Raw genomic sequence first — 21,475 nt, 5'->3', positions numbered from 1 at the left:
TGTTTTCTAAGACTAAAGGTGGCCATACACGGGCCGATTCTAGCTTTCGATATCGGTTCCTTAGACTGCAGCTTATTGGCCCACGTATGGGCACTAACGATGGGCCTGCCCGACCCACATCAGGCCTGAAATCGGCCAGATCTCCATTGTCCAGGTTTGAAATTTAGTCGGATCTGGGACTGTATCAGCTTGCTTATGTGGTCCCCAAACCGACGGATGTCTTAGCGAGTATGGCCACCTTAACTGCCTGCATCAGCCCTTTAGACCAATTCGTCAGCTTATCTGCCCGTGTAAGGGCGCAAACAGTGGGCCTGCCCAAACGACATCTGGCCTGAAATTGGGCAGACCTCAATCAGGCAGGTTTTTCCGTTGGATCAGGGACTGCATCATTGAGCTGATGCCTATACCTGCCATCCTAATTTAATTGTTTGGCCCTGGGGACCAAATTAGCCCAAAATTTCCCACCCTTAGGTGGGATATCGGGAGAAGATCCACTTGCTTGGTGACCTTGCCATGTGAGCGGATCTTAGTGTGTTAAGAAAGAAAGGTAACCATAGTATGTGTATAGCTGTCCTATAAATTCAACAACTGGCTCTGTGAAATTAATATTGCTGAAAATTTAGTATAAGAATGATACTTCTGTAAAACAGTCGAGCCAGGTAGGAGTCGAACCTACAATCTTCTGATCCGTAGTCAGACGCGTTATCCATTGCGCCACTGGCCCACATAGAGTTAAAGAGTAGTTGATCAACTAGAAATTTCTGGACCTTGCTGCAAAGTTATTTTGAAACTTTAAAGGTAAACTAAACCCCCAAACAATGCAGGTCTCTATAAAAATATATTGCATAAACAGCTCATATGTAAATCCCTGCTTCATCTAAATAAACCATTTTCATATAAATATGCTTCTTAGTAGTATGTGCCATTGTGCATGTCTAATTAGAAAAATGCCATTTTAAAAATTAAGGGCCGCCCCCTAGGATCATAGCATTCACAGTGCACACAAACAAGCCAAGGCACACATACATGCTAGGCCCCATCAGCCAATGAATGGACAGAGTTCTGCCTTTTACTCCCACACTACTTCCTGTTTTGCATTATTATTATTTTGCATTATTTCCTGTCAGCTGATCTCTGAGGGAGCACACAGTCCATCACAAAATGGTGGATGAAGGGAAGGGATGTAAAAGGGCAATATTTACTGATTTATGTGTATATATATATATATATATATATATATATATATATATATATATATATATATTTCATTTCGGTGAGATTTTTTAATAGGTGTAGAATAGGTCACGGTTAAGTATTCATTCTGGGGGTATATTTTCCTTTAAGTTTAGGAGTAAGATATTTTTTAATGACATTCACTGAAACGTCTTATCATTCAATGCCCCACTGGGTCCCCTATACCTCCTGCCCCCCCTGCTATAGCAGGATCTGCTTCTTTTATAGTTACACACTTGGTTATCTGACCAAGCTGAGGTTCAGAAAGGATACACAGGGATCTTTAGTGTCTTTTGCTCCCTGTGGATGCCTACATGTACAACTGAGTGTGTGTATTGTATGGCAACACAATATGCAGTGGCGTAACTACCGGGGGGAGCTACATGTGTAACTGTACCCAGGCCCACCCCCAGTAGGGTCAACAGGGAGGCCCTAAGGCAAGATCATGTGCCTGGCACATTTCCCCGGAGGAGGGGGGGCAGGTTTTGCACCTGGGCCCATGGTGCACTAGTTACACCCCTGCTCTGTGCAGCTCCCTTTTCCTAATTTTAGTGTCATATGGTCTTGTGCTTAATGTTAGTTTTTCTTGAATGTTTCTGTAGATGTAACATGCTACTTTTAGTCTGTTGCAGCCAATCACAGGAGCAGAATGCAGCAACAGGTCCCACCTACCCAAAATGGTTTGCTTCATCTCTTTCTATTACAGCTTATTCCGCAAGAAAGGTAACCACAGTATGTGTATAGCCAATGTCCTATAAATCAAGTAACAATTGTTTCAGTCAAGTTAACATTACTGAGAATTTAGTGTAAGAAAGACATCGGTTTAAAAGAGCCGAGCCAGGCAGGAGTCGAACCTACAATCTTCTGATCCGTAGTCAGACGCGTTATCCATTGCGCCACTGGCCCAGTTAGGGTTAATGATTGTTGGATAACTAGAGAATACTGGGCCCCACCTATACTTTATAAAAAGCTATTTTTCTTCCATTTAATTAGAGACCCAAAAGGTTATTTAACCATCACTGCTTAGGAAGTCTCAGTTTGAAACCTATGCACTTTTTATATGGGAAGTGTTCCTTATTGCCCAGGGGTAGTATGATTGTTTTCTGCCCCCAGTTTATTTAATAGGAGGGGCCCATGATAAGGTTTAATGTAACTGTGTAACTAAAAGTGTCTGGACTCCACAGGATAATCATTTTATGGTTTTCATTGATAATTATTGAAACATCAGTCCATATTTCACCATATAGTGTTTTTGTTAGTTAGCAAGCCCCTCCCACCAAAAGGCCAAATTTCTACCATATTGGTCACCTGAGCTCCCTGGATGGTGGGCCCTGCCAACAAGTGAAATGGGCCCAAATGAAAAGGAAAAATGCCCTGTCGACACATGGCTATTCTGCTGTTCTGCTCTAGCCATGCCCCATTATGCACAAAACTTCCTATAATCCGCCCAAACCATTCCCAGTCCCCCAAGCCTGCTCTCTTTGCATCCTGAGAATCCCACATTTTCTCTCAGGGTCCCCTCTGCTCCAGGCCTCTGACAGCAGTACCCCCTATTTCCCCTGCTGGGGGAATGGGAGGCATAGGTGGACCCATCGAGCACTGTTTAAAAAACAATATGTATTATTCCTTAATAAAGGGGCCCTATAATTATATTGCTTTGGGGTCCAGTTACACTGCTAACTTGGTCTGAATAAACAAAATCAAAACTATCCATGAAATGTCTGTGAAGATTCTCATTCATCCAGGCCATGATATACCGTATCTAGTAGAACTAAGTCGAAAGCAACTGGACTTTTCTGATTTTTTCTTCAAAATGTTTCACCCCTCATCCTTCAGCTTCTTCAGTTCAAATGAGTGGTAGGAAATTCCCCGGCATTTAAACCCTTGAGGGGTGAAACATTTTCAAGAAAAACTCAGAAAAGTCCAGTTGTTTTAGACTTTTCCATGAGATATGCGCTAAATACTAACCAATGCAGAGCCCGGATAGCTCAGTCGGTAGAGCATCAGACTTTTAATCTGAGGGTCCAGGGTTCAAGTCCCTGTTCGGGCGATTGGTTTTCTCCAACTGAATAGGATTTGTTAAAACTTACATAAAGATATATGATTGTTTATTACAACAAAATAATTTCTATAGATACATAGGGTTTTAAGTTAAATAATCAATGTAGCTGTTTACAGTAGCTTTACAGTACTATATAAAATATATATATATTTACAAATGCTGCCCTGTAAATTTGTTTGACTGATATTTATGCAACTATCAAAGTGAGAATATACCCCCCCCACACACACAGATTATGACATAAGATGATTCATTTGGGCTAAAAATATTCTGATTAATGTGCAGAAACACTATCTGAACTCAAAATAAATGTTTATATTAATATAGCTTTTTTCTTTTACACAGACATTTCTTGTTCCTCACATCGAAAGAAAACTGCGATCTGCCTATATAATATATTATAATGTAATATAAAATAAAACACACTTTTCAGCTTACAGTTAATGCTTTAGGGCGAAGACACACGGGGTGATTAGTCACTGTGACTTTTAAGTAAGTCTGTAGCGGTGACTAATTGCAACTTTTCTTCCATAGGCTACAATTGAAGTTGCAGTGCAGATTTGTCACTTTTAAAAAGTCATGGCGACTGATCGCCCTGTGTGTCTTCGGCCCTTAAATCAAAGTATAAGAAAACAGTTTTAGAAATATGTAATTGTAATACTTGGGGCACAAGGCTCAAGTACCCTCCCTAAAGTGTTCGGTGGACTGGTCTAAAAGCTGTGGAGCCCAGGGGTTTACCAACAGGTGAGGGGAGTTTGGGCTAGTAGAACACTTTTTTTTGCAGGTCAGACTCCCCATTTATAATGCCAGTGCACCCCAATTCCTCCTCCTACCACCTGCCATTGTTCATTTATATACTCACCCCAGCCCTGCCCTCTCCAGTGACATCATAGATGGGCGGGGCTGGCTGGGGTATATAATTACTGACATCATACCTGAAGGAAAGGCTATATGGTAACTAAACATTAAAGGAATATACTATGTCACATGTTTACAGGCATAACACAATGCAACAAAACTGAATGCTGCTGGAAACAGAAAAAGCAGTGTTTGTTTCTCAAGTGCAATGCAGTGCAAATTAGAATTTTTCCAGAGCCCGGATAGCTCAGTCGGTAGAGCATCAGACTTTTAATCTGAGGGTCCAGGGTTCAAGTCCCTGTTCGGGCGTGTGTTTTTTGGGTGGAATTTTTTTATATTACACTTTATGTAAAACTTGCACTTTTATGTAACTAGCCATATTATCACTTCCCGTGAGATCTTTCTGTCTAAGTTCAAATCACATTCGAATGACACACACAGTATGTCAGGCACCGACCCCACTGATATGTTTTTGAGTGTTAAAGGAAACCAGAGGAAACTGTCTTGCATATGAAGGTAACGTACAAAAGAGTCATAAACTATGAATATACTATAATATCTCCTGGGGCTTTGTTGCGTGATATAACTCAAAGGAATACTTGAAAATAAAATATAATTTTTAAAAAATGCAGAATTTCTCATGTTACTATTATTATTAATGCATTATTAAGTATGGATAGCCCACAATGGACTCTGTGGCAAATAATGGGTTTGCGCATAGTGGTTGCCATACCTGTATTACTGGAATTTGCCTGCTTCTGAGGCAAGTGATAGAATAGTTTTTCCCTATTGGAAGTCTCTCGGGCAGGAAACACAAGCACAAGGGCTGGCAGTGAGCCAAAAGCTAGCAGTAAAACGCCCTTTTATCATAATCACATGAAAACCCATAAACATTGTTTTGCACAATATTACTTTCCTATATTTAAAGGAAAAGTAAAGTTTCACTACTGCACATGCGCACTCACATGAAGACAGAGCGCACGCATAGGCGGAGGATGACTTTTTTGTTTGGGGAGGCTAAAGATGGCCCATACACAGACTGACCTACAGCTAATGTGACACTTAGTGGATTCACTGCTGGTGTAAAAAATTAACTTCCCAACTACCTCTTACCATTCCCACTGACTCCCAGGGATACTGTGCAAAAGTGCAGGTGGGGGGGATTTTTTTAACCCTAAAATGCTTAGGATGTAAAAGCATTCATACGTGCACTTCTGTTAGGGGTTCTCTATACATTTGTGTTCAGTTAGGTTAAAGGGGTAGTTCACCTTTAAATTCACTTTTAATATGATGTAGACATTGATATTCTGAGACAATTTGCAATTGGTCCTCTTTTATTTTTAATGGTTTTTCGGTTATTTAGCTTTTTGTTCAGCAGCTCTCCATTTGGTATTTCAGCAGCTATCTGGTTGCTAGGGTCTTATATACCAGGTAGTGGTTTAAACAAGAGATGGGAATATGAATAGTTAAGGGGCCTGCATGGAAAAATAAAACTGTAGCTTCACAGAGCAATACTTTTTGGTCAGTGACCCTCATTTGAAAGCTGGAAAGAGGCAGAAGCAAAAGGCAAATTATTCAAAAACTATATAAAATTAACCAGGAAGACCAATTGCAAAGTTGCTAGGAATGCTATAATATACTACAAGTTAACTTAAAAGTGAACCTCCCCATTAGATGTGTTTAAGTTAGCTTTATAGAAAGTGAGGCAGCAGGTACTGACATCCCAGGCATGTTATATACAGCGAGACATAGTCTATATATACAAAACCAGCACATTATATGCCATGAGGAGCAGTGGGTACAGATGGCAGATATTCAGGCCCTGGCACTATAATACTGGCACTGATACACAGCATTGGCCCCACTGTAACTTACTATAAATGAAAAAAACAATGACAAAAGTAAAAAAAAAATAGAATGTGCAAAAAACCATAACAAATATATAAAAGCACAATGAGCTTTGTCAGGGGGAAAAATTTACTTACCCTCCATCTGTTAGGGTAGGGGATATTATAAATGTCAGATGACAAAAAACAATTTAATTCCAGCTAGTGGGTCAGCCTTTAGAACATATACAGTATAGTACATGTGGGATGAAAACTGCAGCAAAGTTCAAAGCTGGTTCATGGGTAAACTTACAGTCTGCAGATTCTTCTTTTTTAAGTCTTCATTTTGTCTCCAGTTTGCAAAATTTCCCAATCCCTGTCTGCATCTGTGTCTTGATTGGTCAATTTTACTGTCTGTCAAGAAAGCTGTGCTCTGATTGGAGAATATACAAGAAGAAAGATCCAATCAGAGCACAGCTGATTAGAGCAGAACCCGGAGCTTGCAGGGACAGGAGAAGATTTGCAGGACAGCGCAGCCAGGTTTTTTTTATTTTATTTTTTTATTTTTAGGGTGCCAGAGCAGGTTTGGGGAGGCTTAGTCTCCCCTAGCCTTATTGAAAATCCGCCTATGAGCGCACGGAAGAGCAGGGTCGGACTGGGCCAGTGGGACACTGGGAGAAAACCCAGTGGGCCCCACCAGGATGCATCCAAGGTCCCCTGCTGATCTCCCTAGGTAAGTATGAGGTGAGCAGGCAGTGGGGGCCCCTGGGGTGGCAGCCCCAGTGGATCCCACAAAACCCCAGTCTAACCATGAGGCAGAAGAGCGCTCCCTTTGCCCCTTATTTGTATCTTATTGCACCCACTAAACTGAGCATTCCTTCACAATAAAACCCTGCACCATATTTGGCAGGCCAGGGACGTATACAGACATATGGCTGCTTGGCAAATACACATTTTGACTGCCTGCATAAGAAATCTAAATCCAGGTCGTGAACATTTCAAACAATACCTATATTATAACAACTAAGGGGATAAAAAAAACATTTGCGCCCGAACAGGGACTTGAACCCTGGACCCTCAGATTAAAAGTCTGATGCTCTACCGACTGAGCTATCCGGGCCCTTGAAAACCTACCTAAGGGACCGTATTGCACTTGAAAAAAAACTTTGTGGCTAAGCATTGTTTCTGATAATTGGATGGTCTTTAACCCTTTGTGTGCTGACACCTTTTTGATTTGGCAGTGCTGAGACTTGCCAGTAGACAGGTGGAATAGATCAAAAAGAAACCCAGATCATTTGTTTATCCTTGTAAGTTTAACACTAACAGCGCTGTAGGCAGAAATATGACTTGCCGTGATCGTATAGTGGTTAGTACTCTGCGTTGTGGCCGCAGCAACCCCGGTTCGAATCCGGGTCACGGCACACCTTTTATAGCATCTCTATTAAAACTACAGGCATGTTTAGGAATACAATGCTAATCTAGAGGTCACATTTTTGTCTGCTGAAACCAGACAGGTGGCAAATAAAAAATGGTGCATCATATATATTTTTTATCAGTTAGCATGATAATGTTTAGAATGAGATTCAAAAAAGGCAGTGGCTTTTTAAGAAGCTTACCTCCCAACTGTTCAGATTCCTGCAGGACAGCCCTGATTTTAACAGCTCAGCCCTTTGATCTCCTGCACTGAAAGCCAAAAAAGATACAAAGTTTCTCAAACTTAATGATACTAAAGGTGCCCATACACCTTCAGATCCGCTCGCTTGGCAATGTCGCCAAGCGAGCGGATCTTCTCCCGATATCCCCCACCCATGGGTGGGCGATATCGGGAGAATCTAGGCTAATTCGATCGTTTGGCCCTGGGTATAGGCAAAGTTATAACGACGGGAATAGGCAAAGTTGGTCCGGGGACCGCATTGGCTCGTTGATGCGGTCCCGGACCGACTTTGCCTATACCCGTCGTTATAATTCGATCGTTTGGCCCCAACTAGATTTTTTAACCTGCCCGAACAATATCTGCCCGATTTCAGGCCAGATATTGGTCGGGCAGGCTTGTCAGTAGTGCCCATACACGGGCCAATTAGCTGCCAAAACGGTCTAAGGGACCCATATCAGCAGCTAGAATCGGCCCGTGTATGGGGACCTTTAAGGGGTTATTTCTGCTTCATTAGCAAAACTGTACTAACACATAAAACGACCCCAAAAATGTGTATAAACTTTATATAACCTGCCGAATTTTGTAAAATGGGAGTGGTATTTAAGGGGTGTGGTAAAAAATGGGCTTGCCCATTCCCAGAGCTGACTTTAAATTGGGGGGGTTCTGGCTGGATGAAGCCCAACTTCATGAGTCTGGCTCAGGGGGGGGCTGGCTCAGTAATATGCAGAGCAGAGGAAGTTTTCTATAGCTCCAGAACCCCCTCCCTCTGGTTTGACACTTTATAGACCGAGTCAGGAAGTCTAGAGATATGTAAATAAGTTTCGCCCTCTGTATATCACTGAGCTGGTACAGGCAGCCCACAGGGACAATTATTCAAGGCAAGAAGGGGAGGGTGGGGGAGGGGGAAGGGAGGTCTGAACCTTAAAGTGATACTGACACTAAAAAACAACTGTTCAACATATTACCACATTATTACCATATTATCAACTGTTCCCTATAGGTCACATTGATCATTTCTCACTTATTTGTATTTGTTATTGTGTTGACCCCCTGTTTGTTCTATCTACATAGTACACAGCAAGTAGATGTAAATAAATAAAATACAGTTATATTTTAGTATTAAATTAAAGGGAAACTCCAGCTCCAAACCATAATTTGGTTCGGGAGTCCCACACAACACAGAAACCCCTAATATACCTATCGCTGTAACCTGCTCCTTCAAAAAGTATGAATAAATAGCATTTTCATATCCTGAAATCCAGCTGCAAAACAGTTCTACTCTTTCTGTATCATTTGAAATCCTGGCAGGGGAGGAGGGACTAAAACACTGATGTTACAAATTGTAACAACTTTGCACAGTAATGTTTATTTCCTTATTGACGCCAAATGTTCAGGGAATTGTGGGATTTGAAGGATGCAGGCTGAAGGCAGGCTGAGAGCAGTTTTTTACTGTTATATTTGATTCTCAAAGTAGTCAGCCAGATCAGCAGGGGAATAGTGGAGCAGGCTTAGGCAACATGAAAAGGCTGCATTTTTTTTAATTAATGTATACTGCAACATTGCACAACACACACAACTGTCAGTTTCATTAGGAGTCAATTCAGCGGCTTGTATATTTTGCAATGTGGGTGGGAACCCTTAGCACGCAGAGGAAGCCCACACAAACATGGACTGATCATGCAAGTTACTTACTTTACATTTACTGCCATGTACTTAGTTATGTGGCTGAGGTCATACAGTGGTTAATGCATTGTGGCCAGATCAACCTTTAGGTCACAGAAATAGCTTTATACATTATTATAATATATATTATATATAATAATTATAATACGCTCTAATAATACAGAGGTTTAGGTACGAACAGGATCCTTAAGCCAAGTAGTGGCATTTCCATTAAACATATAAAAAAAAAAAAATACTGCCGTGACCCGGATTCGAACCGGGGTTGCTGCGGCCACAACGCAGAGTACTAACCACTATACGATCACGGCGAGCCACATCCCAGGATGCACAGGCTAAATGTAACAAGTTGTCACCATGGTAGCTTCTTATTGCCACACACACACACACATATATATATATATAATGGTTAATTTACAACTGTTATTGGGTGTTTATCAGAACAAAACCCTAAAGCTATATTGTGTTTAACTGAACAATATATAAGACTTGGACCAGAAAGCCCTATAAACACAAATAAATAACACCATATACTGAGCTGCTATTTCAAAGCAGAATTCTAGTTAACTGATACTGGTTTCCAGACCTGGAAGAAATGTTCCTGTCATTACATTGCTGCCTTTATAAAACTGGGATGATTACCTGGATGCAATGCAGCATAAATATTACCCGGGGACTGGGTTAGTAGCCATGACATGGACGCTCTCAAGACAAGCCACACTGTCTGCTCTTCACTACTTGCTTGCTATAGAAGCATCAATATTTGTTTCTCTAAATTCCTTGGGGGTTATGTAATAAAAGGAACTAAAGGTGGCCATACACAGGCCAAGCTGCCAATTTGAGTTCCTTAGACTGACAGGTATGGGGTTCCTTAGACTGACAGGTATTGGGCCCCCCAACAGGCCTCCCTTATCAATATCTGGCTGACAATCGGGCTTTTAATTTTCCTGTCAGATCAGGGACCGCATCGGCTCATTGATGCAGTCCTCAGTCTGATAGTGCCTATGCCCGCCATTTTAATTCGATTGTTTGTTCCTAGGGCCAAATGATCTAATTAGCCCAATATCGTTTGTGACGATACCAAAGAGAAGATCACAACGTGTATGGCCAGCTTAAGTTTGCTCAGATTTAGTAACCTATAGCAACCACTCAGGTAGCATTTACTGGTCACATCTTATCGGTTGCTATAGGTTACTGCTACTGGGTGGCTTATGTATTATTTATCCCCTCCCACTACAGTCCTTGTCAGTCCGATTCTAGCTGCCATGTATGGGCACTACCGACTGGCCTGCCCGACTGATATCTGGCCTGAAATCGGCCAGACCTCGATCGGGCGGGTTAAAAATCTAGTCAGATCGGGGACCGCGTCAGCTTGTTGATGCGGTCCCTGGACCAACTTTTCCTATACCCATCAATATAATTGGATCATTTAGCCCCAGGATTCTCCCAATATCGCCCACCCATGCGAGCGGATTAGCCCGTGTATGGGGACCTTAAGGCTTGGCCATAGTGTATCTGTATTAGTTTAACAATGGCATCAGTAGGGGCACATTGGATCTGTATGAAGAAGCTGGTTTTCAGGTGAAAATCTGCCTCTCTCCAGTGGTGACCATTAAAAAAATGCCAGATTGGGACTGGTTTGGGCATATCTCTACCCGCATAAATACATCAGCAGATAATATGGTAAATGTAACATTAATATAAATGTAATGGAACATGGGGCTAGGGTTGCCACCTATCCAGTTTTGACCTGGACAGCCCAATTTTTGGAAGGGCTGTCCAGGTTAGGTCCAAATTACGAAAACTGGGCTGGATTCTCCATGAATGACATGGTTATGGCACCCTTCTGACCACATGTCACTGCCTTACTCCCATGCCTGGAGTTATGGACATTGAAAGGTGGCAACTCTACATGGGGCAATTTCAGGCACAGAGGTTGGGCCAAAGCACCCCAAATTGCTTCTCATTGTCCCAAACTGCCTGAAAGTGCTTGTAAGCAGTTGTGATATGTTGTCAGGCTGGGTCTCTAAACCATAAAAATACCTGGAAGGAGGGATCATACTTTAGACCCCGTGACCATTTGGGCCTTCTTCTCCCTCAGATGCCCCTGTGGGGTCCATGGGTGTGTTTTGAAATGATGTGCTTCTATATCAGTGAAGGTCGCCCAGCCCTGAACAAGGTGCATCCCGCACTTCACCCCAAACCCCTCACCCTCCACACTGCTATAAAGGGACAATGGAGCAACAGCGCTGCGTGCCAGACATAATGATGTTGGATTCTGTAAGAGGATTAGAGTCCCCCCGTGTCCTTCCGCCTGAGCTCAGAACAGTAGCAAACTGTGACACCCATGTTGTGCTTTGGAAACGCAAAGAATAAAACTTAGTATAACATTAATGAAGCGCGACACGCAGTTGTTTGAAGGAATTGCTGGTCGCCACATATATATGGCAATTTAGGGAAGCAGAATAAGTTTGCAAATGAACCAAAGATCTAATTACTGCTCAGAGTCTACGTGAGTAAAGCAGAGGGCGGAGGATGACTTTGCCAAATGCAAAGGAGTTAAGGGTTAACCAAAAAAATTTCTATAGAAAGCCTGCTGAGCAAGTACAGTCTCAGAGCCCGGATAGCTCAGTCGGTAGAGCATCAGACTTTTAATCTGAGGGTCCAGGGTTCAAGTCCCTGTTCGGGCGCTCGTGTTTTTACTCAAAATACAAATACCTGCATGGAGTAATGCAACAAGGGGAAGAAAGTTATGCCAAATATCATGTAACATTTCTCACTAGAATATGTTGTAAGGTAGCTCAGGCCTTTTATGTGCTATTTTATTAAGGCTGTTTCTTTTCGCCTGTAAATACATGTTATTTAATGTTGTCCCATTATCGTAAGGTACTGTGTAAACGGTGGGTGTATAATAAGCAATTTAGTTACATGTGGGAAAGAAGCTACGGCCACCTTAGATTCCACCTCCCCCACCCAAATCTGCAGCTCACTGACCAAGGGGGGCCCAGCTAATCCAAGTGCAGCACTGCAGGGCCCCCCCTGGGAGACAAAACAGCATATTCTTTAAAGGCAAAGTAAAGTCAAAAACTAATAGCCTGGTCCCTATTTCCAAAGTATATTCATTAATAATTCCACACTGTTTTCTAATTAAAAAAAACTGCTCGCCTGTAATTCCTGCCTTCGCTCCACTAGCTTTGATTACTGATCGCACTACTCCAACCCTGAGCTCCATCTGCAACCAAATACAAACAATCAGTGATGAGCGAATCTGTCCCATATTGCTTCGCCATAAAATTTGCGAAACGACCAGAAAATCCTCAAAACTCATTTGTTGTGCAATTTTTTTGTTGTCCGCGTCTTTTTTTGACGCCAACGCGCCCATTTTTGACGTGACCGTGCCCAATTTTTACATGACCACGTCCATTTTTGACTCAACCACGATTTTTATTTAGGCATGACGAATTTTCACAGAAGTTTTGCAAAACAATTTGCCAATATCGAAATGCAGAAATTTGCTGCAAATCCATGCCTGGTGTAAAAATTTGCTCATCACTACAAGCAATCATAATGCAGTATAGCCCTTATGGGGCACCTATCAGCAGTGTCGTACTGGGGTGTACAGGGCCCACCTGGGCTGCCACCTCAATTCTCTGCGCAACAAAAAAAAGTTGCGCGTGTCATTTTTCGCACTTTGTGAATTTTTTCACGGTTTGGCAAGTTTTTCAGCGAAACTGGACAGATTCGCTCATCACTAGCGACCTGCCATTGCGTTACTCTGCAGGCAGAATTCCATCTTAAATACAGACAATGAAATGCCAGAAGTCCATCACCTTTAAGAATCCTGAGACATTGTATTTTGCCTGAAGAAGGGGCTTAAGAGCTCTGAAAGCTTGCAATGAATTTTTATTGTTAGCCAATATAGGTATCATTTCTACAATACCCTTGTATTTGTGTTTTTTATATTATCTTCTATCTGTGAAGAAAACACAAAAAAACTTGGGCTTCCAGCTGCTCCAGTGGCGCAATCGGTTAGCGCGCGGTACTTATATGGCAGTAACTGTTGGGCAATGCCGAGGTTGTGAGTTCAAGCCTCACCTGGAGCACAGCTGGCTCTTTTACATTAGGGTTACTTTCGCCATATGCGTGGTCAGCCGTCTAGGTGCTTTCCTGTAAGAAAGGAGGTTACGCCCCACCCCATCACCAAATACAGAGTTTCAAATCAAGTACAGCTTCAAATCAGCTTGAAAAAGGAACTAAAATGTTCTGAAAGCTTGCTATGGTTATCTTAGTTAGCCAATAAAGGTATCACCTTTATACCACTTTTGTTATTTTTTATTTCAAAAGGGTTACCCTGTAAACATTTTTGACTGGCTAACACGGTACATCACCTTTTCCTGCAAATCAAGTACAGAAATGAAAGAAGTTGCTCACATGTTGGCTGAAAAACCAGAGCTTCAAAAGTCAGCAAGTCATGAAGCCTACATGTCCTATATGCTTAGAGAGGTGTTTATGCGTGTGTGCATCTATATTCACGTGACTCTAGGGCGAGGGTGACCAGTTAAAACTTTTCTTCACTCGCTGAAAGAACTGAATGGGGCAAAGTCTCAGTTCTGGGCATTAACCCCGCAAGAGTTCCAACACTCTAAAGAGCATGGAAACCCTGCGCCGCCTTGGGGATGACAAAGACCTCTTTGCAGGGCAGTTTTGAGAAAGCGCTGGGCAAAAGCGGCCTCAGGGCGACTGTTGACACTCTAACCGTACCGGAGGAAAAACTGACGCGACTGCTATGGCTTCCCAGCTGCCAGCAGATGGCCTCCACGTACAAGCCGGAACCGCGTGGTGCTATGGTTGCAAAAGACAGGGCTCGTCCGGGATTTGAACCCGGGACCTCTCGCACCCAAAGCGAGAATCATACCCCTAGACCAACGAGCCTGTGCTGGGGATCCACTGCCTGGCTCTGGGCCCAGCTGCTTTACCAAAGCTACATTTGTGCCATGCTGCACATCAAACAATGTCCTGGCCCTCCAACTGTGTGTGGATTTCCCCTTTTCCCTACGGAAGGACTGTTTGCCCAAGAGCGCAGGCTCGCTACCATTTACCTGCTTATGGAAACATGTGGATATTACTTGCCATCCTGCAATAAATGACTCATCCTGTTATACCAACCGTTTGCTCTTTGGGTCCTGCCCTATGTCTGTGAACTCATGGCCCTGAGGCTGTGACAGCTATGGTTACAAAAGCCAGGGCTCGTCCGGGATTTGAACCCGGGACCTCTCGCACCCTAAGCGAGAATCATACCCCTAGACCAACGAGCCAGCTGTGGACTTCGTGACCCCATGTCGCTCTGGCATTTGTCGCTAACGGCTGAAATGGCCTTCGGGCCTTATTCTCAAAAAGTCTGCTTTCCCTAGCATGCCGTTATGGGTCTCACGCAGGTCCCTAATAGCTTGGCCATTTCTCTCCGATGACGCGCTGCTCTCCAAACACGCCAAGCGCCTGTTCAGCTACCTCCAAAGGAGGGGCTTTTGGCTCTGTACGGATACCCAGAGATCTTCTGGCGCAGCTTTACTTTCATGAGGATTTCAAAGGACTCCACCAAGGAAGGCAAGGCCAAGTCATATAAGATGCCCTAGTCCTTGCCTCTGTTGACCATGCCCTCGGCAACACATCCACAGCCTGGTTAGGCGGAAGGCCGACGCCGCTCTGCGATTTCCGTCTCATTATAAAAGCCCGGGCTCGTCCGGGATTTGAACCCGGGACCTCTCGCACCCAAAGCGAGAATCATACCCCTAGACCAACGAGCCAGCGCTGGGGGCATGCTGTCTGGCTCTGGGCCTGGGTGCTTTACCAAAGCTACATTTGTGCCATGCTGCCCATCAAACAATGTTCTGGCCCCTAAAGACGGGGCAGGCTCCAGGGCTCCAGTGCCGCAATCGGTACTGGAACTGAAAGAGAAAAAGTGGACTAGTGCAGCTATAAATGCCCATATTTAGGCAAGTATAACTAATTGCCCTAAAACACAGGACCTCAGGTGCTCCAGTGGCGCAATCGGTTAGCGCGCGGTACTTATATGACAGTAACTGATGAGCAATGCCGAGGTTGTGAGTTCAAGCCTCACCTGGAGCACATCTTTTGGTGTCACACCTGCACTGACTTATTATTTTAATCATAATTTCTCTGTCTGAACATTTCACTTTTATGCTAGTGAGAATGATTTTTTATCTCTGTTGCACAAGCAGCTAGTGTATTGCTAGTAACCATGTACAATTGTTCACAAAAACAAACATAAAATTTCATTTTGAAGCTATAGACCAAGATCAGCGCTGCTACAACTCTCTCTCCTCTGCTCTCTCATTGGAAGGGATCACTGACACCAACATCATGCCCAAAGTAGAAGTAGACACTGAACTGGTTCTGTGCATGCCAACCCTCTCCTGCTTCTTTTGCGTTTAACTGATCCGATTAGATGAAAGTGTCAACTTCCTGTTTGGGCAGAATGCAAGTTGGTATCGGCAATCCCTTCCAAAGTGAGAGCAGGGACTGTTCAAAGTCGGACTATTGTCTAAGGATGAATGTTCCCTTTAAACTATATTTAATTACAGTACAGCAAAGGAATGAAGAAACCATTACTAGGTTGGACTTTAGGTTAATGGCAGATGGTTGACAAAACTCTCCAAACTGACCCCATTCATTCTCAAAGTAATTGCATCTCTAACCAAAATGAGGTAGACAGGATTTTTGAGCAAAGTGCACCTGTGGATCACCATAAAGAGGAATGGAGATAAATATGGAGCATTTTATCACATGTCCACTCAGCTGGAATTGCCTGTACAATAAAATATGTTGAATTACATAGTTTGCCATTATGGGGTAGACATTTCTAGGGACTTGTATGGGCTGTTAGTGACCAATAACATCAGTATACCAGAATGTAGAAATATGGCCTGGTAAGAATAAAGGATAGGTGGTTCCACTGGATCGAGAGTCCCAAGTGTTTTGTAAATACTTATGGGGAAAGCCTTCAGGTGCAAAGTCTGCTATTGTCTAATCACCTATAGCAGCCAATCAGAAGGAAATATTTATTGGTCACCATTTAAAAGCAAACATGGGTGGTACTGCATCTGGGCAAACTTAGCACATTTTATTACAAATTGGGGTATGTCAGAGATGGGCTACCAGAGTCAGGAGCGGCTTCTAAAGCATGCTGGTCCTGCCACTGCCGAATAAAAACTGGCGTAGCCTATAGTGATCTAGCCATTCACTGGCCAAGTCTGTGTATGGCCAGCTTTGTGCTCTCCATTCCACCGCTTGTAACACAAATAAAAGCAGTGGAAAAATGAACAAAAACATTGACTAAAGCTGGTCATATGTGTGGAGATTTTTAAAATATCTTTTCATAATGGTACGCCCGAGCTTATCGTGAAACAATCATTTGAAAGTACAATTTGTCTATCAATGAAAATGACCATTTCAAGCGACATCATCTGGTTAAAGCAAGGAGTAACAGTGGTAGCTGCCTGCTCGGTGCTGCAAACAGTTGGACAATGGGCAAATTTCACATTTTTAAACCTGCCTGATTTTCTGACTGATATTGTATAAAAGATATACGATCATTTGGTGCCCACTAACTTTACAATAACGTGAAGGTTTTGAGGGACTGGACTCAAATTGGTTGTTAAGTAAAGAAAAGTATGAGCAGCAGGTAACAGGTAAGGAGACAGAAGGTGGGAAACTGAACCCTGTAATTTGGGAGCATTGGCGTCTCTTCCACCAAACCGCAGTGGTGGCCCCTAAGCATTTCATGACAGACAAAGTGGTGGCCCCTAAGCATTTCATGACAGACACAGTGGTGGCCCCTAAGCATTTCATGACAGATGCAGTGGTGGCCCTAAGCATTTCATGACAGACACAGTGGTGGCCCCTAAGCATTTCATGACAGACACAGTGGTGGCCCCTAAGCATTTCATGACAGATGCAGTGGTGGCCCTAAGCATTTCATGACAGACACAGTGGTGGCCCCTAAGCATTTCATGACAGACACAGTGGTGGCCCCTAAGCATTTCATGACAGACAAAGTGGTGGCCCTAAGCATTTCATGACAGACACAGTGGTGGCCCCTAAGCATTTCATGACAGATGCAGTGGTGGCCCTAAGCATTTCATGACAGATGCAGTGGTGGCCCTAAGCATTTCATGACAGACACAGTGGTGGCCCTAAGCATTTCATGACAGATGCAGTGGTGGCCCTAAGCATTTCATGACAGACACAGTGGTGGCCCTAAGCATTTCATGACAGATGCAGTGGTGGCCCTAAGCATTTCAAGACAGATGCAGTGGTGGCCCTAAGCATTTCATGACAGATGCAGTGTTGGCGCTAAGCATTTCATGACAGACACAGTGGTGGCCCTAAGCATTTCATGACAGATGCAGTGGTGGCCCTAAGCATTTCATGACAGATGCAGTGGTGGCCCTAAGCATTTCATGACAGATGCAGTGGTGGCCCTAAGCATTTCATGACAGATGCAGTGGTGGCCCTTAGCATTTCATGACAGACACAGCGGTGGCCCTAAGCATTTCATGACAGATGCAGTGGTGGCCCTAAGCATTTCATGACAGATGCAGTGGTGGCCCTAAGCATTTCATGACAGACACAGTGGTGGCCCTAAGCATTTCATGACAGATGCAGTGGTGGCCCTAAGCATTTCATGACAGATGCAGTGGTGGCCCCAAGCATTTCAGACAGCTGTCCATGGAAGAACATTACAAATAAATTAAAAACAGAAAGCATCTCATATATATGTAATTATGTGTAAGCTTTACCCAAACCTCCACAACATGGCAGTTTCTGTAGTGTAGTGGTTATCACGTTCGCCTAACACGCGAAAGGTCCCCGGTTCGAGACCGGGCAGAAACACATATGCTTTTTAAGTCTCTCTCCAATCCATATAACTTTATGGGGCTCATACAGCTTACACCGTGTCAGCTTTGTAATTACATATCACCACATTTCTAGGGGATAAGTGCTGTTGGGGTGTCTGTGGCCAAACAAACACAGTGGTGGCTCCCAAGCATTTAATGACAGACACAGTGGAGACCACCTATTTATTGTACAGGGTTGCAGAATATATTGGCACTTTATCAATGCGTGTTAATAATAACAATAATAATAACGTCAGACAGCTGTGGCCCCCAAGCTTCAACCTGCACCTCAACAGCCCTTCTCACCTTAACATCTCCAGGCAGCTGTGCTTTATTTAATATGGATGTGACGATACAGTCGCTTGGCATGTGAATGGGACATTTAAATGGGCTGTAAATTCCAAATCTTACCTCTGTGTATATATATAGCCCTAACATAGGGAAGCACTATAGCAGGTGTTGTTCTAGATATTTCAGGCAAAGCAGTTACAACCGTTAAAACACAGCTAACTGGAGCTCTGAATGCCTCAGTGACTGCAGCCTGAATGAGACGTGGGCGCGTTTCACTTATTTTTTACTTTCTTATCTGTGCCTGACTTGCTCTTATCAGTAACTGACCAATGACAACCCAGCAAACAAACTCCTGTGCTTTTTTTTCAAGTCTGATATAGGACAGTCCCCTCCTTTTTCAGATCAGGACATAGTGGGACTAGTGGGTTTTTGGGGGGATTTTTTTCAATAAATTAGGCTGAAACACTACTTTTTTATAGTACCTTATTCTATAGCTATACAAGTACAACTCACTGGCACAATATTGTTTTTTTTACACAGTGAGGGTCATTTATAAAATTTGCCAGCTCAGAATTATTCGCACAGGGAACATATTTTCCCGGCTGTGTTATACATATATATATACATATACAGGTATGGGATCCCTTATCCGTAAACCCGTTATCCAGAAAGCTCCGAATTACGGAAAGCCCATCTCTCATAGACTCCATTTTATTAAATAATTCAGAATTTTAAAAGTGATTTCCTTTTTCTCTGTAATAATAAAACAGTACCTGTACTTGATTCCAACTAAGATATAATTACCCCTTATTGGGGACAGAACAGCCATATTGGGTTTATTTAATGGTTAAATGATTCCCTTTTCTCTGTAATAATAAAACAGTACCTGTACTTGATCCCAACTAAGATATAATTACCCCTTATTGGGGCAGAACAGCCCTATTGGGTTTATTTCATGGTTAAATGATTCCCTTTTCTCTGTAATAATAAAACAGTACCTGTAATTGATCCCAACTAAGATATAATTACCCCTTATTGGGGCAGAACAGCCCTATTGGGTTTATTTAATGGTTAAATGATTCCCTTTTCTCTGTAATAATAAAACAGTACCTGTACTTGATCCCAACTAAGATATAATCACCCCTTATTGGGGGCAGAACAGCCCTATTGGGTTTATTTAATGGTTAAATGATTCCCTTTTCTCTGTAATAATAAAACAGTACCTGTAATTGATCCCAACTAAGATATAATTACCCCTTATTGGGGCAGAACAGCCCTATTGGGTTTATTTAATGGTTAAATGATTCCCTTTTCTCTGTAATAATAAAACAGTACCTGTACTTGATCCCAACTAAGATATAATTACCCCTTATTGGGGGCAGAACAGCCCTATTGGGTTTATTTAATGGTTAAATGATTCCCTTTTCTCTGTAATAATAAAACAGTACCTGTACTTGATCCCAACTAAGATATAATTACCCCTTATTGGGGCAGAACAGCCCTATTGGGTTTATTTAATGGTTAAATGATTCCCTTTTCTCTGTAATAATAAAACAGTACCTGTACTTGATCCCAACTAAGATATAATTACCCCTTATTGGGGGCAGAACAGCCCTATTGGGTTTATTTAATGGTTAAATGATTCCCTTTTCTCTGTAATAATAAAACAGTACCTGTACTTGATCCCAACTAAGATATAATTACCCCTTATTGGGGGCAGAACAGCCCTATTGGGTTTATTTAATGGTTAAATGATTCCCTTTTCTCTGTAATAATAAAACAGTACCTGTACTTGATCCCAACTAAGATATAATTACCCCTTATTGGGGGCAGAACAGCCCTATTGGGTTTATTTAATGGTTAAATGATTCCCTTTTCTCTGTAATAATAAAACAGTACCTGTACTTGATCCCAACTAAGATATATATAATCCTTGTTGGATGCACAACAATTCTATTGGGTTTGATTAATGTTTTATTGATTTTTTAGTAGACTTTAGGTATGGAGATCCAAATTACGGAAAGACCCCTTATCCGGAATACCCTTGGTCCCCAGCATTCTGGATAATGGGTCCTATACCTGTATATATATATATATGTATATTTATAAAGCTGGACAAGACTGGTGCATTTAATGTGCATACATAATTGCGAATGTTATCTTCGCAGTGCGAATGTCCTCAAAGCTTTATAAATATGGCATATTCGCAAATTGAGAATATTTATGCGCACACTCTGCGTCCGACTTACGCCACGACTTAATGGCGGGAAAAATATTTTGATCTTGCAAATTGCGGCTTTATATTGGCAAAGAGAAATTTGCTGCAATATTCGTGCTTAATAAACACACACATACTCATGCAAATCGCACACCTCTTTGTGAATGTTTGTGCACAATTCGCATTTCACTGCGATTCACAAAAAAAGCAAAGGTGGGCAAAATGTAAGCGTTTAGGGGAAAACATGCGCCAACACTTGCTAAAGTATATATGTGCAAACTATATAAATGACCCCCTATATTGTCCACCTTTAAAAACGTGTTTCTGCCCGGTCTCGAACCGGGGACCTTTCGCGTGTTAGGCGAACGTGATAACCACTACACTACAGAAACTTCCTGCTAGGGTGATTTTGTGTTAAACTTGCACATATTTAAATCAAAATGTATATAAAATAGTTTCTTCCATACAGAAGAGCACTGGGTAGTGATGAGCATATTTTTTCGCCATTGGCAAATTGTTTAATGAAAGTTCAATGAAAATTCACCATGGAAAAATTTGTTGTGCGTAAATGTTTTGTTGTCGCGCATCAAATTGGCCGCGGGCGCATAAAAAAAGCTGCGGTCACGTCGAAAGGACGAGGTTGCGTCAAAATTTGGGTGCAGTTGCGTCAAAAAAGTGCAGGCGACAAACAAAAATTGCGCGACAAATGCGTTTCGTGAATTTTTCGTCGTTTCA

General features: G+C 42.5%; 15 non-coding genes across 15 annotated transcripts; 7 read left to right on the top strand and 8 right to left on the bottom strand.

Moving 5' to 3' along the window:
* Window positions 1–651: 651 nt before the first annotated feature.
* trnar-acg lies at window positions 652–724 on the bottom strand. Its single transcript has one exon. It is a non-coding gene; the product is annotated as a tRNA-Arg (tRNA).
* Window positions 725–2,066: 1,342 nt separating this feature from the next.
* trnar-acg lies at window positions 2,067–2,139 on the bottom strand. The gene has a single exon. It is a non-coding gene; the product is annotated as a tRNA-Arg (tRNA).
* A 1,071-nt stretch (window positions 2,140–3,210) lies between these two features.
* On the top strand, window positions 3,211–3,283 carry trnak-uuu. The gene has a single exon. It is a non-coding gene; the product is annotated as a tRNA-Lys (tRNA).
* Window positions 3,284–4,389: 1,106 nt separating this feature from the next.
* Window positions 4,390–4,462, top strand: trnak-uuu. Its single transcript has one exon. It is a non-coding gene; the product is annotated as a tRNA-Lys (tRNA).
* A 2,564-nt stretch (window positions 4,463–7,026) lies between these two features.
* On the bottom strand, window positions 7,027–7,099 carry trnak-uuu. Its single transcript has one exon. It is a non-coding gene; the product is annotated as a tRNA-Lys (tRNA).
* Window positions 7,100–7,328: 229 nt separating this feature from the next.
* On the top strand, window positions 7,329–7,400 carry trnah-gug. The gene has a single exon. It is a non-coding gene; the product is annotated as a tRNA-His (tRNA).
* Window positions 7,401–9,552: 2,152 nt separating this feature from the next.
* trnah-gug lies at window positions 9,553–9,624 on the bottom strand. The gene has a single exon. It is a non-coding gene; the product is annotated as a tRNA-His (tRNA).
* Window positions 9,625–11,930: 2,306 nt separating this feature from the next.
* trnak-uuu lies at window positions 11,931–12,003 on the top strand. The gene has a single exon. It is a non-coding gene; the product is annotated as a tRNA-Lys (tRNA).
* Window positions 12,004–13,323: 1,320 nt separating this feature from the next.
* Window positions 13,324–13,416, top strand: trnai-uau. The gene is given in 2 exon segments: window positions 13,324–13,361; window positions 13,381–13,416. It is a non-coding gene; the product is annotated as a tRNA-Ile (tRNA).
* Window positions 13,417–14,173: 757 nt separating this feature from the next.
* trnap-ugg lies at window positions 14,174–14,245 on the bottom strand. The gene has a single exon. It is a non-coding gene; the product is annotated as a tRNA-Pro (tRNA).
* Window positions 14,246–14,556: 311 nt separating this feature from the next.
* On the bottom strand, window positions 14,557–14,628 carry trnap-agg. Its single transcript has one exon. It is a non-coding gene; the product is annotated as a tRNA-Pro (tRNA).
* A 417-nt stretch (window positions 14,629–15,045) lies between these two features.
* trnap-ugg lies at window positions 15,046–15,117 on the bottom strand. The gene has a single exon. It is a non-coding gene; the product is annotated as a tRNA-Pro (tRNA).
* Window positions 15,118–15,346: 229 nt separating this feature from the next.
* trnai-uau lies at window positions 15,347–15,439 on the top strand. The gene is given in 2 exon segments: window positions 15,347–15,384; window positions 15,404–15,439. It is a non-coding gene; the product is annotated as a tRNA-Ile (tRNA).
* Window positions 15,440–18,153: 2,714 nt separating this feature from the next.
* trnav-aac lies at window positions 18,154–18,226 on the top strand. The gene has a single exon. It is a non-coding gene; the product is annotated as a tRNA-Val (tRNA).
* A 2,833-nt stretch (window positions 18,227–21,059) lies between these two features.
* trnav-aac lies at window positions 21,060–21,132 on the bottom strand. Its single transcript has one exon. It is a non-coding gene; the product is annotated as a tRNA-Val (tRNA).
* Between the last annotated feature and the right edge of the window lie 343 nt (window positions 21,133–21,475).

Source organism: Xenopus tropicalis, chromosome 3 (genome assembly GCF_000004195.4).
Source record: "Xenopus tropicalis strain Nigerian chromosome 3, UCB_Xtro_10.0, whole genome shotgun sequence".
In the NCBI taxonomy this organism is placed as follows: Eukaryota; Metazoa; Chordata; class Amphibia; order Anura; family Pipidae; genus Xenopus; species Xenopus tropicalis.
The sequence above is the reverse complement of the archived record's forward strand: the minus strand, read 5'-3'. Positions and strand labels throughout refer to the sequence as shown.